This window comes from Stegostoma tigrinum, unplaced genomic scaffold (assembly GCF_030684315.1).
Source record: "Stegostoma tigrinum isolate sSteTig4 unplaced genomic scaffold, sSteTig4.hap1 scaffold_64, whole genome shotgun sequence".
Taxonomy (NCBI): domain Eukaryota; kingdom Metazoa; phylum Chordata; class Chondrichthyes; order Orectolobiformes; family Stegostomatidae; genus Stegostoma; species Stegostoma tigrinum.
The window spans coordinates 1,292,286-1,309,077 of record NW_026728579.1 but is presented as its reverse complement, the minus strand read 5'-3'; the positions used below and the strand labels follow the sequence as shown (position 1 = coordinate 1,309,077).

Here is a 16,792-nt window from a genome sequence, read left to right as displayed (position 1 = left end):
ATATTGCAAGCGTATCTGCCTTCTCCACCTTGTCAGGCAGCATATTACATGTTTGTATCACTTTTGGTGAAAACACTTGCCTCAGATCCCCTCTAAATAGCTGACAGTTCACCTGAAATCTATGCCCCCGACTTAAACTCGTCTACTGGTTCTCACAATCAATCTATGCCTCCTCATAATTTTGTATACGTCGATCAGATTTCCCCTCAGCCTCCTCTGCTGCATGGAAAACGCACTTAGCCTACCAGTTTCTCCTCATAAAACTTGCATTCAATCACAAAACAACACCCTGAAACATATTCTATCAACCAACCTGGCCAACATCTCTGTCTCCGGCTTGCTACAGTGTTCCAGTGAAGCCCAGCACAAGCAGACAGAACAACACCTCATTTTCTACTTGGGGACCTGACAGCCCTCCAGACTTAATATTGAGTTCTGCAATTTTAGGGCCTAAACTCTCCCATATCCCAGCGCCCCCACCCCACACACCAGGCTTTGTTACCACGCAGCCTGCCACTACACACTCCCTGTTGTTAGTGACTAACAGTCCCCATTGACAACTTCCCAGCCTGATCGTTAGCAACTCCTTTATCTGTCCACCTGTCTTTCTCTCTCTTTGGGCTCTATCCTATTGTTTACTCCCTCCCCACCCTCCTCCCTATTTTCGGCATAGAAACTGATGTTTTCCCAGCCACCATCAGTTCTGAGGAAGGGTCACTGGACTGGAAATGTAAACTCTGTTTTTTCCTCCAACATAGAGTCGATAGCCAGAGACTATTTCCCAGGGCAGAAATGGCTAGCACGAGGGGTCATAGTTTTAAGCTGGTTGGTGGAAAGTATAGAGGGGATGTCAGAGGCAGGTTCTTTACGCAGAGAGTTGTGAGAGCATGGAATGCGTTGCCAGCAGCAGTTGTGGAAGCAAGGTCATTGGGGTAATTTAAGAGACTGCTGGACATGCATATGGTCACAGAAATTTGAGGGTGCATCCATGAGGATCAATGGTCGGCACAACATTGTGGGCTGAAGGGCCTGTTCTGTGCTGTACTGTTCTATGTTCTATGTTCTATGTTCTATATGTTGCCACACCTGCTGAGCTTTTCCAGCAACTTTGTTTTTGTTCGTCGTTTACAGCATCCGCAGTTCTTGTGGTTTTTATCACTAAACCTGTCAGACTCATCAATGCTCTCTAATGCTCCAACTTGTTGCTCAAATTGCTCCAATAAGAGGCACCTGCTGTACACATGGTCATGCAAACCAGCAGGAGCACTCAGCATTTGACATGTAGCGTCGGATGTACCAATCATGGGTCAGATCTTAATTCCAGGCATACCTTAACTCAACAGAACACGGATCTTTGCTTTTAATTTACTCATTCTCCTGCTTAATTGTAGGGGACAAAAACCGGTGTTCACTCTCAGGTCTCTGCTGGTATGCCTGCTTTTCAGGGAGAGCCTTATCTCACCCACTCCTCTCAATAACATTCTCTGACTGTCACTGGGCCAACCCTCTGCTCTCAGTAACACTGTCTGCCCGTCACAGGGCCCTCACCCCCTCCTCTCAGTAATACTGCCCGTCACAGGGCCCTCGCCCCCTCCTCTCAGTAATACTGCCCGTCACAGGGCCCTCGCCCCCTCCTCTCAGTAACACTGCCCGTCACAGGGACATCACCCACTCCTCTCAGTAATACTGCTTGCCACAGGGCCCTCACCTGCTCCTCTCAGTTATGCACTGACTGACTGTCACAGGGCCCTCACCCCCTCCCCTCAGTAACACACTCCGTCACAGTGCCCTCAGACTGTCACAGAGCGCTCACCGCTCCGCTCAGTCACACTGCCAGTTACAGGGCCCTCACGCGCTCCTCTCAGTAACACTGCCTGTCACAGAACCCTCACGCGATCCTCTCAGTAACACTGTCCATCACAGGGCCCTCACCCACTCCTCTCAGTAATACTGTCTGCCACAGGGTCCTCACCTGCTCCTCTCCGTTACACTGACTGACTGTCACAGGGCCCTCACCCCCTCCTCTCTTTAACACACTCCGCCACCGTGCCCTCACCCCCTCCTTTCAGTAACACTGCCAGTCACAGGATCCTCACCCGCTCCTCTCAGTAACATTGACTGACTGCACAGGGCCCTCACCCCCTCCTCTCAGTAACACTGACTGCCTGTCACAGGGTGCTCACCCGTTGCCCTCAGTAACACTGACAGACTGTCACAGGGCCCTCACCCGCTCCTCTCAGTAACACTGCCCATCACAGGGCCGTCACCCGCTCCTCTCAGTAACACTGCCCGTCACAGGGACCTTAGCCGTTCCTCTGAGTAAGACTGCCTGTCGCAGGGCCCTCACCCACTCCTCTCAGTAACACGGCCCGTCACAGGGCCCTCAACTGCTCCTCTTGGTAACTCTGACTATCTCCCGGCCCTAAACCCCTCCTCTCAGAATCACTGACTGACTGTCACAGGCCTCTCACTCCCTCCTCTCAGTAACACTGCCTGTCACAGAGCCCTCATCCGCTGTTCTGAGTGACACTGGCTGACTGTCACAGTGCCCTTACCTTGCCCACTTATCTGAATTAGAGACAATATCAATGTGGTTGCTTTATCAAGAACAAATACGGAGAGAAATTAATGTCACAATCAAAGTGAACTTGATTAGTAAGAGAATGTGATGGAATGTCTTTATTTATTTAATATAAGTATGTTATGACTGATTTTATGACCTGAAGTCACAGCCGTATTCAATCAGCTTCCCTGTCTATATTTGCAACTCATTGATATAAAGTATTTAGTGACGTTCAAAATTGATCCCAATGTTTCCTAATCAGATTTTTTGAAAAGCCAGTGCCAGACTTTGTGAATAACAATACCTGACACCAGGTTTATAGCTAAAACAAAAGATTTTACAGTTTATGAACAATATAGTATCTTTTTTAAAAAAAGTTAAGCAAAAAGGTATTCTGACGAACGCCTATGACTTAAACATCATCTTCTTTGATTCTAGCCCCAATTCTAGCAAAGACAGAAAGACACACAAACAGATATAATTAAGGAATGTATCAAAGGGAAAAAACTAAATCAAGTGTAACTGGCCAGTTTACTTAACCAGACTGCATGATCTTTAAAATGGAAAGAACTGTGGATGCTGTAAATCAGGAACAAAAACAAAGCTGCTGGAAAAGCTCAGCAGGTCCAGCAGCATCTGTGAAGGAAAAAAAGAAGTAAGATTTCAGATCTGTCAACCCTTCTTCTGATCAGCTCTGAGGAAGGGCCACCAGATCTGACATCGTACCTCTTTTTTGCCTTCACAGATGTTTTCAGACCTGCTGAGCTTTTCCAGAAATTTTGTTTTTGTCCATCATCTAAAATCTCACAGTCAGATGAGATTGTATGTTAAGTTAAAATCTGAACAATCTACAGATGCTGTAAATCAGAAACAAAAACAGAAGTTGCTGTAGAAAACCAGCAGATCTGGCAGCATCTATGGAGAGAAAACAGAGTTAACATTTTGGGTCGTATTACCTTTCCTCAGAATTCCTTATTTCTAAGTGTCACAGGATCTGAAATGTTAATTCTAACTTCTGTCCATAGATGCTGCCAGACTCGCTGAGCATTTCCAGTAATTTCTGAGCTTCTGTCTTGGTTTCTGAAAACATTGAGCTATGCAAATACCTTTCAGTAGGCTTTGGGGGATATTTAATTATTACTTGTAACAGAGGACCTCTTAACTTAGAATAAGTTGATAATGGGAGGACAACCAGTTGGCAATCAAACGTCTGTCCTGTAGCTTTTGCAGGGACAATCCTTCTGATTTAAAGACAGTTCAATATTGGTTTCTCTTTGCTAGTGCCTCATCAACAGAGTTTTCTTGGAAGAAGAATTGACCTGCAATTAACCTCCAGACCTAGCCTCATAAACAAATATCAAATTGTTTCTTCTTTTTTCACATAAGCTGCTGCTCACAGTCCAAAGGTCACTCTCAGCTCACAGTTCACAGCTCCAAACCAAAAATGATAATGAACTTAAGTACTAGGAGGAGTAAGACAATTCAGCTCCTCGAGCCCCGCTGTTTGATATGATTGTGGTTGATCTTATCTCTGCTGCAACTTTAGTTTCCTACCTGCTCTCCATAATTCTTGAACCCATTATGAACTCAAAAATCGTTCTATCTCCTCTTCAAATTTGCTCCATGTCACAGCCCTCCAATGCCTTCTCAGGGAGTGAATTCCAGAGATTCATGACCCTTCCGGTGTAGAAATTTTTCATCATCCCTTTAAACCTTCTTTCCCTATGCTAAAACTATGACCTCTTGTTCTATTGCCCACATGAGGAACCATCCTTTCCACGTCAACTTTATCAATCTGCTTGAACATATTATATCCCTCAATTAGATCCCTTCTCATTGTTCTGAACACCTGAGAATGTAGGCCGAAACTACTCTGTCTGTCTTAAGACGCATTCTCGTCTCTGGAATCATCCTGGTGAACCTCCACTGGACTGCCTCCAATACAATGACATCTCTCCTTAAGTAAGGAGACCAGAACTGTACACAGGGCTCCAGGTGTGGACTCACTAATGCCTTGCATAGTTGCAGCAACCTTCTTTTGTATTTGTATACTCTCTTTCTTGAGCAACAAATGCCAAAATTCCATTTCCCTGCCTTAATACCTGCTGTACCTGCTTCCTGAGTTTCTGTGATTCATAAAACTAAAAAAAATGAAGGTTTCAATGCTGTTAAAATGAAATCCATCCAAGTAAAATTAAAATAATGATAAGAGGACATTAATAGAAAATGAAAACATTTTTCTCTCTCTGGAGAGCAATATTGAACAGGCTTCACATAATAATGTTATTTGTGAGCTTGGATTCTATACTGGAGGAATGCTGCGCAAGTTTTAAGTTTGAATTGTACACCTATACCGTGTGTAGTGAGAAGGACAAGACGTGGGTTTTAATCTAATAATTTTCTGTGTTCTTCTGTTATAAATATACATAGGCATCCGCTTGTGAGCATTTTCAGTAATTGAATACCACAGTAAAGAGAATGAAAATTTATCTCACCCTGGAATCTGAATTGTCCAGTATCACCATCAACTGGGATCATAACACTTGTCATTTCAAAGGCCAAACCTGATATTACCACTCGATTCCTCAACTAAAATGGAATTTGATTCATTCAATTGTCATACATGAATGACCTTGATAGTGTGTTGTAAATTATAAAGTGAAACAAAATAGCCCTTCACCATTTTTCTTGTAAAGCAAATCCATCATATTCGATTGTTGTAGTGGTATAAAACACTAGTAAGTCACACATTGCAAAGTCCTCCTGAATGTGAGCCAGACATTTACATAGATCTGTGGTTAACCTCAAGAGGCAACCCAATCTTGTATTTGTTTCCTTTTTAGGCCACTTTTCTGACAACAAAGACTTCACCAGTCTCCTTAAACAGCTGAGATCAGACTAATTACAAAGCTCTATTTTGTCCATAACCTACCCTTGATCAATGCTAAAGAAGATAGACTAGCATTTAAATAAAATTGTATTTATAGAGTCATAGAGTGATACAACACGAAACAGACCTTTCAGTCCAATTAGTCCATGCTGACCATAATCCCAAACTAAAGTAGTCCTGCCTGCCTCCTGCGCTCGGCCATATCCCTCCATTCATGTACTTACCTGGATGTCTTTTAAATAGTGAAACTGTACCCGCATCCACCAATTCTTCTGGAAGTTCATTCCACATATGAACAATCCTCTGTATAAAAATATTGCCCCTCATTTCCTTTTTAAATCTTTTTCCTCTCATCTTAAAACTATGCCCCATAGTTTTGAAATCCTCCACAGTAGGGAAAAGACATTTGGCGTTCACCTTATCTAGATCCCTCATTATTTTATAAACATTCATCGGGTGACCCCGAAACCTCCTAAGATCCAGTGAAAAAAGCCCCAGTCTATTCTCACCTTAAATCTCAAAACCTCCATTTCTGGCAACATCCTGGTAATTCTTTTCTGAACCCTCTCCAGCTTAATAATATCCTTCCTTGAACACCGACCAGAATTGGACACAACAGTGTAGAAGAGGCCTCACCAATATCCTGTACAACTTCAACATGGCATTCCAACTCTTCTCCTCAAAGGTCTGAGTCATGAAACACCTTCTTAACTACCGAAAGAACTACAGATGCTGTAAATCACGAACAAAAACAAAGTTGCTGTCAAATCTCAGGAAGTCTGGCAGCTTCTTTGAAGGAAAAAACAAAGTTAACGTTTCAGGTCCGGTGACCTTTCCTCATAACTGGCATTTCCCCTCTTTGCTGTGCACTGTACCACCGATTTTGGTATCATCTGCAAACTTACTAACCAGGCCTTCTATATTCTCATCTAAATCATTTATATAAACGACAACCAAAAGCAGACCCAGCAATGATCCCTGTGGGACACCGCTGGCAACAGGCCTCCAGTATGGAAAACTTCCTTGCATCACCACTCTCCATCTCCTGCCTTTTATCCAATTTTGTTTAGTTTCTACTTAATTAATATTCCAGTAATAAACATCCCTGATGATCTGCGGAACGGTCACCGCACCCGAAACGTTAACGCTGTTTTTGTTTTCCGTCACAGATGTTGCCAGACCTGGTGAGCTATTCCAGCAACTTTGTTTTAGTTCCTGATGAGCTGCGACTTTGTACTTGACTGATTTCCAACATCAAAAGTTCTAAATGTTGGAAGAGATTGGTTTACCTTGACTTCCTAGCTTGAAAATGTGCCTTTTATGCAAAGAAACTGTACTCTGGGACAGTGGTTTTGCAGATTTACCTGCAGGTCCAGCTGTGAATCGGAGTTGAAGTAGTTGCAAGCACTGATGAATAGGCAGCTATTTAGCCTCTGGATGTAATCCTGTGGAAGCGACGAGGGTCTAGGCCATTGACTCGAGAACTGATGAGGGAACGGCTTGCCCCAACCAGCTTCCCTTCAGGGGAGCGCCAGCCTCAGGTCGCTCCCCTCAAGGGGTACGTCATCCTGACCTTGCTCCTCTCATGCGTAGGCAGCTACATCTTTCTCCCCTCTGGCACATAATAGACCGGCGGCAAACCTGGTGGGATGCCACTTTCCATGAGCGGTTGGCTAACCAGAACCCAGCAGGTGTAGTAAGCAGCAGTGTCACTTGGGAGGTGATGATCTCTGTTACCATTGGCAACCAACCTACGATTATTGCTCGATCTCGGGCCAGGATTGAGTGAAACACCATTAGCACGCCACTTCCCCTTCTTGATGTTGCACATTGAATGCCTTTGAAAGCCTGTTACATTTCTTAATGGTGACACCCCTGCCCACTGTTGAGTCAATACCAGTTGTTGTGGGATGATGTATGTGTACGTCAGTTGCTCAATTGGGGACTTTAACTCGCAATGAAGTTGGGAAGTTGTGCACAAGTCTTCTCACCATGGATTTAATCTGGCTCTAAGCAGAATTGTAGGTGGTGCCATCCTTCCACCTGATTAAATGTCCTCTATTTTCAAACTTGCCACAAGGGAAAGTACAAAATCCCGCTGTTTTTGTTATCAATTCATGGTTTTTAATTTTGCAATCAGTGTCGTAAGCAGCAGATTAGTTCAGTCCTTGTGAAATTGAAGGCAATACAACACTTTAATTGGTCACTTTTTAACATGGTAGGTTCTCAGACTGAGGAAATGGTGAATGTTGTTGATCTTTAATGCAATATAATGGAGGAGAGAAAAATCTGGACTACAGAGCCCACAGGAAGAAAATTATAATCTGTCAGTGCTGCCTCCATTAGAACAATGCCAAGTAAATACCCGTCCCCATATCGAACAATAGAAGTTTCCTGCATATCAGAACATACCCATTGAGTGGGGAACTGATGAATAATGCAGGAGCACCATCGGATTGAAATACTTTTATTCTAAGAATTTCAGAACATGCTGGGATTTTTATAGCAAGCAATACTTGTGATGGAATATTCTTTTAATGTCAAAATGCTGCAACAGTTTGGAAGAACCAATATTAAATGGATATTATTGCAGATAATATATGTGAATTAAATAAAATTGTTTGCTTAAAGTATTTTGTAATTCAAATTGAATGTCGCATTTTTGTATCTTAGTTGTCTTCTGTTTCTACTTTTTCTTATTTTTATAGAGCAGGTATTGTCCTGGTCACTTGTAATGCTGCCAATTCAAGATTAACTACATGGATGGTCTCTATCAGTTGCTTAATCCCCGATGTCAGTTTGCAATCCTGAATCCAAGATTGTCACTTCATCTTTCAATTCTGTGTATAATCAAAGTCTGAGATCAACAGCTTTCATTTTACTATCTGGAAGTCAATCAGTGCAGATTTTGTTTGTAAACCAGCGTTCTGTATGTAAAACTGCTTCGTTTAATTAGATTAGATAGTTAAGATTCATTTTAATGAAATGAATCATAACTAAGCTTCATCTCTTCCTCATTCTGAACACATGGTATGTCATGCAATGGCAATTCAATTTTGCATTGGTGCCGGTTCAAACCATGTGTATTCCAACTACAGATTGATACAGATGAAATTGTACCATTTCCTTTTTAGTACCATTCTCACCATACAGTGTTTCTGTTCATTACGTTTCTGTGTACAGTTCTGAACCAGTCCCCTTGCCCCTGAGCTTGCCAAATGTCTCAATGTTGTCGTGACATTGTCAAAGAATTCATTTCTTGGTAGATTCAGAGATAAATTAATGTAAACTAGTATGTGTTAATGCCTCTGCTGTAATCGGGCGAAACACTCAGGCCATTGTCTTAATTTTTCTCTCTTGTATATATATTGAAATGTTGACCATGCCATTTGCTCCACTTACTGGAATTGGACTTGTTACAGAAGTGCTGAACGTCAACTTGCCAAATACAATTGGATGAAAAGTATGAGGCCAATCAGTCTCTTGAAACACTTTCTCTATGCAATCAACATAACAACATTCATTGACAATGAAAAATTACGTACGTGCTTAAGAAGATTAGATTTGAAACAGAGATTTGTGAATATGAATGGAGCTATATATGTCCCCATCTCAGGCACCAACCTCAAGTTTACCTGGACTATCTACAACACCTCTGTCACCTTCCTGGACCTCTCTGTCTCCATCTCAGGTAACCATCCAGAAACCGATATCCATTTCAAGCCCACCGACTCCCACAGCTGCCGAGAATACACCACCTCCCACCCACCTTCCTGCAAAAATTCCATCCCCTATTCCCAATTCCTTCACCTCCGCCTCATCTGCTCCCAGGATGAGGCATTCCATTCCCGTACACGTCAGATGTCCTCGTTTTTCAACGACCGCAACCCCCCACCCCCCCACCCAACCACACACAGTGGTCAAGAACCATGTCTCCCACATTTCCTGCAACTCATCCCTCACACCCCATCCCCGCAATAAGCACCAAAAGAGAACCCCCTCATCCTCTCATACCACCCTACCAACCTCTGGATACAACGCATCATCCTCCAACACTTCCACCATCTGCAATCTGACCTCACCACCAAAGACATTTTTCCATCCCCACCCTTGTCTACTTTCTGGAGAGACCACTCTCTCCATGACTCCCTTGTCAGCTCCACGCTTCCCTCCAACCCCACCACACCCGACATTTTCCCTGCAACTGCAGGAAGTGCTACACGTGCCCCCATACCTCCTCCCTCACCCCCATCCCAGGCCCCAAGAAGACTTTCCACATCAAGCAGATGTTCAACTGCACATCTACCAATGTGGTATACTGCATCCGCTGTACCCGTTGTGGACTCCTCAACATCGGGGAAACCAAGGAGAGACTTAAGTGTTCTGCAAAGCAGTCCCTATGCTCGGTTCACAACAAACAACTGCACCTCCCAGTCGCGAACAATTTCAACTTCCCCTCCTATTCCTTCGACGACATGTCCATCCTGGGCCTCCTGCAGTGCCACAACAATGCCACCCGAAGGTTGCAGCAACAGCAACTCATATTCTGCTTGGGAACCCTGCAGCCCAATAATATCAATGTGGATTTCACAAGCTTCAAAATCTCCCCTCCCCCTACTGCATCCCAAAACAAGCCCAGCTTGTCCCCGCCTCCCTCACCTGTTCTTTCTCTCACCTATCCCCTCCTCCCACCTCAAACCACACCCCCATTTCCTTCCTACTAACCTCACCCCTTGACCTGTCCATCCTCCCTGGACTGTCCTATCCCCTCCCTACCACCCCACCCACACTCACCTCTACTAGCTCCACCTCTTCAACTTGTCTGTCTCCTCTCCAACTATCTTCCCCTCTATCCATCTTCGATCCACCTCCCCCTCTCTCCCTATTTATTTCAGAATCCTCTCCCCCTCCCCCTTTTCTGATGAGGGGTCTCGGCCCAACATGTAAGCTTTTGTGCTCCTAAGATGCTGCTTGGCCTGCTGCGTTCATCCAGCTGCACACTTTGTTATCTCTATATCTCGTAACAACCTCATTGAGTGAGTTCTAGAGCGAATTGTGCAGGGTAGACTTCGGGTTTATCATTCTAACTTGCCAGTCCTGAAAGATGAAACTTGGTTTGTGTTGGATGTTTGTTTTAATAGCTATGAAAGATATCCTGAAAGGATATGTCAAATCTTTTGTTGAGAATTTTACCCATTTAGTCACTCTAATCTTTTTCCTTTTTTAAAGTTTCCTTGGTAGTCATAAATTTCAAATATCTGCACAATTTTATTTGGCTTTGTATTGGTTCTCTGAGATTCTCTGTTAATGGCTCCGTGACCTGCTCGCTCATTACAGAATTTATCATTGATGTGCCTGCAACAAAATCTTTAGTCTTATACGAAAAATTCCCAATTTCAGGATAAAGTCCAGAGAGACCTTTTAAAGGAAAGGGGTTTCGAAAGAAAACTTCAGTTCCATCGATCAAAGTCATGAATAGTTGATAAATTATTTGCATTTCATATTTCCAGAACCTAACCCGGAAGAGAGAGCCCAGAGAATTGCCAAAGCTGTCCTCAAACAGTCAATAGAAGTGAAGGAAAATTGGGAGCAATTGAAAACCCATGCAAGCAACTGGCAGAAACAGGTGGAAAAGGCATTGGAGAAACTTCAAGAACTGCAGAAAGCTCTGGATGATCTTGAGGCTCGTGATAACAGCTGAGGGGGTCCACACTGATTGGCAACCTGTGGATGACCTGCTTATTGACTCATTGCAGGATCACATTGATAAAACCAGACTAAGTGCAATTACATTACACTTCACTTATGAACAGATGTAACCGCAATGTTGTATCGAGACGATCAGTAATATGAGTACTTAAGTAATATTGATTGAATGGTTGTTAACTTAATTTGAAAATTAAAACTTAGTTGAGCATGCCTTCTGATGATATCACATCGGTAATATTAGTATAATTGAGGATTCTATTAGTCAGTGACATCAGCTGAGTTATCTGCTTGTTGCTATGTTATCAGGATTAAAGGTAAAGCCTTACCACGCCATTTGGCCACTCCTTAGAGAGAGACAACTGGTTATGATTTAACCTGAAGATCACCATGCCTCGGGCAAGTCGAGGGGTTGAGGCAAAGATCCTTTGTGGTCAGCTCACTGGTGTGGCAATTGAGCCCTCTCTGCAGGGCATCACTTTGCATCACAAACCAACCGTTCAGCCAACTGAATTTGAATGGAGTTTAGGATTGTAGAGTAATCCATGCAATTGTATTTTTTTGAATGAATGTTTCTAACTGGGACTCTCTCACTGGCAAACTTTTTAAAAGCCAGCTCAGCCATACAGGTTAGATAAGTTCCTGATCTCAGCTGAATTTTTTGATCTGGGGTGGGTCAGCGTTAGGAGTTCAGTGATTGGAATGAATTCTCATTAAATTAGCGAGAGGGATACTACACGTGAATAGACCGATGTTTTGAAAAGAGGATGAGATACGAGCAAAAGTTTAATTGATGGAGAAGACCAGCCACAATCATCATCAACGGTGGAGCAGGCTTGAGCAGCCATGCAACATTGTGCTGCCGCTACTTGACTTGCTCCGTGAAGAGGAAGGAAAAGGGTCAAAGTTTCAAAAATGCTGAAGACCACATCATTCTACAACCTCAAAATTTGATTGTGTTCAGCATATTATCAGTACTGGTACCCCTCTTTCCTGGTCTATCATCTCAGCAGCTCTACTCTGCCCAAAAGCTGGTTACCAGTGACATTTTTGAAGGCTCTTCCCAAGTCTGAAAATCATTTTTGTTACGTAGAATCAGAGTTGGCGTGTGGAAGGAGGTCTTCTGGCATATCACAGCTCTTTGAAATAACTCCCCAATTCATCCCCGTCTGCTGTGCAATGTCTTTAACCACTTTATATCTCTTTAATGGAGGCAAAGTTTTGAAGGCATCTGAAAGGAGTATTAACGATCCCAGAATACAACTGAGCCTTATTAAGTTCTTAGTTCTGATGATCAAGAGCTTGATCAAAGAGGATTGTTTTAAAAAGTGCCTTAAAAGAGGAAAGGTACAGCGGCTAAGAGGTGGAGGAAGTCTCTTGTTGGGTTTGACGCCTACACAATTAAATGTTTGACAACCAGTCGTGGGCCATTTAAAATCAAGAGTGGGCAAGAGGACATAATTAGACGAGTGCAGATATCCTGAAGTATGGTTGGACTGGTGGAGATTACCAAAATAGCGATAGGCGTAGCCAAGGAACGATGTGTAAACAAAAATGAGAATTTAATAAAATTACTGTTAATAGTATCAGTGAGTTAGAAAGTACGGAGAATAGGATTTGTTTCAAGATGAGACTCAGGCAGTGGAGTTTTAGATGACCTCATAACACTCTTGGTCACCTGTAGAGAGTTATTATCTGACACTCCACTCAGGCCAATTCTATGATCTTTTGATCTTTCTGCTTATAAATTGTGTGTCTGTGTGGTCACCTCACTAACTGCACCTGGTGAAGGTGGCTGCACTCCAAAAGCTTGTGTGATTTCAAATGAACCAGTTGGACTACAAGCTGGTGTCATGTGACTTCTGACTTCAAACAGTTATAGAATATGTTTTCAATCCTACCTTGACTTGATAATAAGACATCTTCCTAAAATTTATAAAATGAGAAGTATGTCTAACCCTGAGCCTTAGAGTGTTTTAGATGCCATGGGCAAATGTGGGACTCCAGCAGGGAATGCATTGGAATTGTCAGGTCCAGAAGTGAAGTAGTTCCAGATGAAGGTTTCACTGCTAATGAGCCAAGACAAGAGACAGGTAGGCAGTATTAAAAAGATGTAAAGAGACAGCTTTAGGGATTGCATGAATGTGTGGTCGGACCACAAACAGTGGTCTTCCCAGTTTTAAATTGTTGTCTCCACATAGTTCCGCAACTTCATGTTCTGTTCAAAGGGCATTACTGACAAGAACGCAGAAGTTAGCTTGTCAATATATCTTGATTTTCCCACCATGTTCTCCAATTATGAACACCACATGTGCACTGTACAAAGTGAACCATTCAAACCTTAAAAGGAAATGTTCAAATTGTGGAATATAAAGTTAAATTTATTTTATTGAAAATTTAAATAAATTACATGAGGGTTTGACCAAGACCGAAAGGAATTAGATGGAACACCAGCTGAATAAAACAAGCAGTAGTAAGGTGGTATTAGCTGGATGTTCCTGAAGAAAGAGAACGCAGCCAACCTTTCTTCCATCAGGGGGATTAATTGTGTGGTGTCAGACACAGTTGACTAAATCATTCCTTCTGTCTTTACTGTCTGACTGTACTATGGTTGTAATATTTCCTTTTTAAAAGGCTCAGGGTTAGACATATTTCTCATTTTATAAATTTTAGGAAGTTGTCTTATTATCAAGTCAAGGTAGGATTGAAAACATATTCTATAACTGTTTGAAGTCAGAAGTCACATGACACGAGCTTGTAGTCCAACAGGCTCATTTCAAGTCACACAAGCTTTTGGAGTGCAGCCCCTTCATCAGGTGCAGTTAGTGAGGTGACCACACAGACACACAGTTTATAAGCAGAAAGATCAAAAGATCATAGAATTGGCCTGAGTGGAGTGTCAGATAATAACTCTCTACAGGTGACCAAGAGTGTTAGAGGCAAGTAAAGTGTTTATAAAGTCAATGTCAGTGCTGTGCTGTCATGATAATCAGGCAGCGCAACAGGAATGCACAAAAGGTGACATCTCAGGTCAGACTCTGACTTGTAGTTTAGAGGCTTGTGTTCAGAATCTGTCTTAGAGCTTTAAGCTATATTTCCAAAGCAGGAATTTATAAGATACCACACTGACTGTAACTACAAGTTGTGTGTTTCTTCAACAAAACATCTGCAAATAAACAGACATCCTGGATGAAGACTTATTATCTGACACTCAACTCACACCAGTTGTATGATAGAACATAGAACATAGAACATAGAACAGTACAGCACAGAACAGGCCCTTCAGCCCACAATGTTGTGCCGACCATTGATCCTCATGGATGCACCCTCAAATTTCTGTGACCATATGCATGTCCAGCAGTCTCTTAAATGACCCCAATGACCTTGCTTCCACAACTGCTGCTGGCAACGCATTCCATGCTCTCACAACTCTCTGCGTAAAGAACCTGCCTCTGACATCCCCTCTATACTTTCCACCAACCAGCTTAAAACTATGACCCCTCGTGCTAGCCATTTCTGCCCTGGGAAATAGTCTCTGGCTATCGACTCTATCTATGCCTCTCATTATCTTGTATACCTCAATTAGGTCCCCTCTCCTCCTCCTTTTCTCCAATGAAAAGAGACCGAGCTCAGTCAACCTCTCTTCATAAGATAAGCCCTCCAGTCCAGGCAGCATCCTGGTAAACCTCCTCTGAACCCTCTCCAAAGCATCCACATCTTTCCTATAATAGGGCGCCCAGAACTGGACGCAGTATTCCAAGTGCGGTCTAACCAAAGTTTTATAGAGCTGCAACAAGATCTCACGACTCTTAAACTCAATCCCCCTGTTAATGAAAGCCAAAACACCATATGCTTTCTTAACAACCCTGTCCACTTGGGTGGCCATTTTAAGGGATCTATGTATCTGCACACCAAGATCCCTCTGTTCCTCCACGCTGCCAAGAATCCTATCCTTAATCCTGTACTCAGCTTTCAAATTCGACCTTCCAAAATGCATCACCTCGCATTTGAATGATCTTTTGATCTGTCTGCTTATAAATTGTGTGTCTGTGTGTTTTCCTCTCTGACTGCACCTGATGAAGGGACTGCATTCCAAAAGCTTGTGTGATTTCAAATAAACCTGTCAGATTATAACCTGATGCCATGTGGCTTCTGACTTTGTCCATCCCAGTCCAACACCAGCACCTCCATATTGTAAGTGTTTGGAACCAAGTCAGTGCAACAGGTATATGTCGAACATTTGACTTCGAAAGGATGCCTCGTGCTGAAAAGTTCATTAATAACAAAGGATTTCTCCATTATGCCATCTATCGTAACATGCTGCGTCTCACAGTCATAATGAAAGGATGCCCACTTCAATTTAGCAGCGCCAAGAACAGTTATGGACATTTTTAGCATGGGAGGAGGCCATTCAGCCTATTTTATCTGTACCAGCTCTCTCCCAGAGCAACAAAATTAATCCTTTTCTCGAACTCATTCCACCTATTTCACAGAATTGAAATATATAGGTACATACTTAGGACATTTTAACATCAAGTGAGCAGTTCTCGCACTTCACCTTGTCACTAAAAATTGAAAACGTGACTTACAAAGAGTGAGTTTTTATTTTGTTCTGTTGTGATGATGAAGAAGATGCAAGTCAAAGTGCTGGAACTGGCCTCTTGAACTAAGAAACTTTTAAATGTGTTTAAAATGAATTCTGTGCGCATCTACTAAAAGCAGCTTTATGGAAGGATAAGGTGCCAAAGAAGATTTGGTGTATTGTACTTTACCCTATTATATTCCAACCTGTGAAAACAGAACTCTACGACTGTGAGTGTTGAGTTCTGAGAGGTTGCTATCTTGTTTGAATTTACATTGCTCAGTAGAGGCCTATTTTCCCAACAGCAAAATTGGCAATCCAGAAAGAAATGGATATTGGTTTCTCGCATTTGTTAGCTCTAAGTGTCTGTGTAAAGTTTGAGTACAGTTTCCTTATGTACAGGTGCTTAACCTGCTTTTACAGTTTGAACATTTATTATGCTAATGAAAATTTTTTGAATGGTTTCACCTCCAGTTTTCTTCTTTATGCCTATTTGGTATTTTTTCAGGGTAAGGACGACCTGCAAAATCTGACATTGGGTTTTGAAAGACATCAGCCTTTATTTTAGTGAGATAATGGGAACTGCAGATGCTCGAGAATGTGAGATAACAACGTGTGGAGCTGGATGAACACAGCAGACCAAGCAGCATCTCAGGAGCACAAAATCTGACGTTTCGGGCCTCGACCCTTCATCAGAAAAGGGGGAGGTGGAGAGGGTTCTGAAATAAATAGGGAGAGGGGGGAGGCGAATTGAAGATGGATAGAGGAGAAGATGGTGGAGAGGAGAGTATGGGTGGGGAGGTAGGGAGGGGTTAGGTCAGTCTGGGGAGGCCGGACAGGTCAAGGGGGCGGGATGAGGTTAGTAGGTAAGAAATGGGGGTGCAGCATGAGGTGGGGGGCGCGGATACGTGAGAGGAAGAATAGGTGAGGGAGGCAGGGACGAGCTGGGCTGGTTTTGGGATGCAGTGGGAGGACCGGAGATTTTGAAGCTTGTGAAATCCACATTGATACCATTGGGCTGCAGGGTTCCCAAGCGGACGATGAGTTGCTG

General features: G+C 42.9%; 1 long non-coding RNA gene across 1 annotated transcript in view; it reads left to right on the top strand.

Annotated features, from left to right (window-relative positions):
- Nucleotides 1-16,792, top strand: part of LOC132209060 (uncharacterized) — a 228,941-nt gene that overhangs the window by 132,551 nt on the left and 79,598 nt on the right. The window lies entirely within an intron of this gene.